Consider the following 3,679-nt stretch of genomic DNA (forward strand, 5'->3'; position numbering starts at 1 on the left):
AAATAAAAATGCATTTTTTTTTTTAATTTACATTCATTCTTGAACATTTCTGGCATACATCATTAGTTCTTTAACAATAACGGTTAACATAAACAAAATAAAGCATAAACTCATTTTTTTTAATTAAAATCCCAACTTTTATTTTGAAAAAAAAAACCAATTTTTGGCCGATTTTTGCGACCGCGTTTGGCCCGCCTTAAAGGTTTGACTGACTCGACCGCCTCAGACCGCCTAAAACCGCGTCACAGGAAAAAAACCGATTTTTCAAACATTTACACTAAAATCGTAAAGGTTTGGGACCGCCTCCCCCTCGGAGACCGATTAATCGGTCGCCTCGGCCGATTTTTAGAACACTCGTTCGAACACACGTAAAAGGGTTCCTTAGTTCAAGCCCACAAATTTATATAATTTTCTTATATCAAGACCAAAGAGGACGAATATGCCCTCATCCACAAATACTACCAAAATACAAACACAAACCCTATATTCCTATTTTTAACTTGTTCAAGACCAACCAAGAAAAGAAAACAAAACAAAATAAAAAAATGTCCGACCTGCCGCCGCCGCACCACCTCCTCGATGCCGACATACAACCCACTTGCACACCACCACCCCTCCACCACCACCAATCCACCACTTTTTATACTAAACTTTTTGTTGGTAGATTCGAAAACATTAATCGAGCATTGATTTCTTGAAAACGAGCATTGATTCCTTACTAAATATGCGTGGTGAACATTAATTGATGGTTATTTCTTGTTGGGTTGCAATTTTTTGGTCGATTTAGGATTAAATTTTGAGATTGAAATCGAATCTGGGAAATCGGCGTGTACGCACCGATTTTTTTGAAAAAGTCGGCATATTCAGAACGATTATTTTTGGAAAAATTGGCATTGAACTATCGATTTTTGTTTGTGAAACCCGGCATGTGTATATCGATTATTTTTCAAAAAAATGGGCTGTGAATACCAATTTTTGGTATCGGCTTTTGTTTTTCAAAAAAAAAAAACCGACACACAAAATAAAATAAACGGCTAACACATATCTTATTACGTTTTTCACCCTCATAAACCACCATCTCCTTGTTTTCCAACTCCATTGGGAATGTTTGGTGATTATTTCATTGTTTTGATGTTTAGGGTTCTTGGTGGTTTGTAAAGAAGAAGGAGAAGAAGAAGAAGGAGATTCTTAAATTGTGAAATAATGGGTGTGTTTGTAGGTTTATTTTATTTGGACTTGCATAGAGGAAATGAGTTTTTTTTTTCCTTTTTTTCAGTTGTGTTAATTTGGTCTTGAATTTCATTAGTGGTAAATTAGTATTTTACGTTGGTGGTCTTGTACAAAGAAATTTGTGGGCTTGCATATATCCGCCGCCAATTAACTTATTTATTTATTTTTTATTTTTAAAGCACTCTTTAGTTTGAGGGGATAATTACAGTTTTGATCCCCAAGTTTGCACGTTTTTCACTTTTGGTCCCCCATTTACCGCCGTCAACAAAATACACACTAATGTCGTCACATTTTAACACATTTAGTCCCTCCATCTGTTTGACCGTTAAGTAGTAACGGTCAACGGTTGAAATTGGGATTTTTCTTTGAGAAAATTGCAAGAAGACCCTTGTATTCTTTCAAAATATTCTAACAACCTCTAAAATTTTATAAAACCATAATTTAACCCATATTTCATCAATTAACCAATTTTAACCAATGACCCCAATTTTTAAAAACTTGGTAATCCGACGTTGACTTTCTTTCTAACTCGGTTGACTTTTTTATCGATTGATCTTTTTTCCCGCTATTGACCGATGTTGAATATCGGCTTAACAACGTTGACATTTTTTTTCTCTTGATTTTTATTTTATTTTTATTTAAATTGTTGAGTAATGGAAAAATATAATTAAAAAAGTCAAAACAGATAATCGGCGAGAAAATAATATCATAAAAAAATCAAAATAAAGAAAAAAGAAAAGAGTCAACGCAGCTCAATGACGGAAGATTTTTGAAGACAAAAAAAAATAAAAGACTTTATAGCCGGTGGTTATCTCATTTCAAATTACTCCGCACATGCCTAATTCATCTTCTTCATATTTTCTTGGGAATAAATTTAGGATGCACATGCGGTTCCACAAACAAAAAATTTATTGAAAGAAATTATGAATTTTAGATTTTCTTAAATTGTATTTAGGCCCTAGAATTTTAGATAAAAACTTTGTTGAAAGTTTGTAATTTTAATATTACGTAACTAGATATTAATATAGTATTATTAATTAATGAGTTATACAGTAATTGTGTTGATCGGAAAAAAGGTCAAAAGGAAAAAGTTAACTGAGAATATATGTCGGTGAACGGCGTCAAAATTAATATTAAATAAAAAAGTCAATGCAGAAGAAAAAGAAAAAAGTAAAAAAAAATCAGCGGTGGTCAACGGTCAGCGGCAATGGTGGTAAAAATTGAGGTCGTTTGTCAAAATTGATTAAATGATGAAACAGGGGTTAAATTATGGTTGAATAAAATTTTAGGGGGTTTTAGAATATTTTAAAAGAATGTTGGGGTCTTAGTGTCATTTTTATCAATGAAAAATCCCAAATTCAGCCCTAATTCAACAGTTGACGGTTACTTATTGACGGTCAAACAGACGGATGGACTAAATGTGTTAAAATGTGATAACATTAGTGTGTATTTTGTTGACGGTTGTATATGGGGGACCAAAAGTGAAAAACGTGCAAACTTTGGGGACCAAAACTGTAATTATCCCTTAGTTTGAGTTATGCAATTATTTTGTGTTTTTGCTTTATATTATTTGAGGATAGGTTTTTTTAGACTTCATATCTATGGATATTTCATGAGTTAATTTTTTTGTTGGAATGCATGTTTCGATGTGATTATATTTCTCGTGTTTTACCATATGAGTTAATTTCATCCCCGAAATATTTCATGTAAGTTTTATTTGAATTGAGAGATTTAAAATAACTTCTCATCTGGAAACAATTTGAAATCCCCTACAATTGCCAAGAATTTAACAAATAATGAGAGCTAAGAATTTCAAACTATTGTCAAATAACTCAATCATAACAAACTTAATGAATATGAACTTCATTATCAAATCATTCCATCCAAATACACCCTTATAGTTTTAGTGTGAGTTTACAAAAATAAATCGTTAAGAGAAGTACGTTAATATGATTCGTAAATAAAAGTGCATATGTTTAATAAATTTTAGTGCTGAAACAACAAAAAAAAGTGTTCAAACTATAGAGGTAATAGTAAAGTGGCTCTCATGAGTAAATATATACCATAAGAATAAAGTTATTTGTATGTTTCAATGTGAAATCAAGTTTATATTTTATTCTAAATGATGGATCGATATATATATATATATATATATATATATATATATATATATATATATATATATATATATATATATATATATATATATATATATATATATATATATATATATATATATATATATATATATATATATATATATATACATTTTGATGTATAATAATATAATATTATTCTAAGACATATTGAATAAAAACAGGAAAAAAAACAGATTAAAAATAATTCGACACGTGCAACGCATGTGCACTTGGCTAGTTTATAAAAAAAATGAGAATTTTGACTTGGAATTAATCACATAGAACATTTAGAGGATCTATAGCAAATTGCT

Source organism: Erythranthe guttata, chromosome 7, assembly GCF_056151865.1.
Source record: "Erythranthe guttata isolate IM_541 chromosome 7, IM_541, whole genome shotgun sequence".
NCBI lineage: Eukaryota > Viridiplantae > Streptophyta > Magnoliopsida > Lamiales > Phrymaceae > Erythranthe > Erythranthe guttata.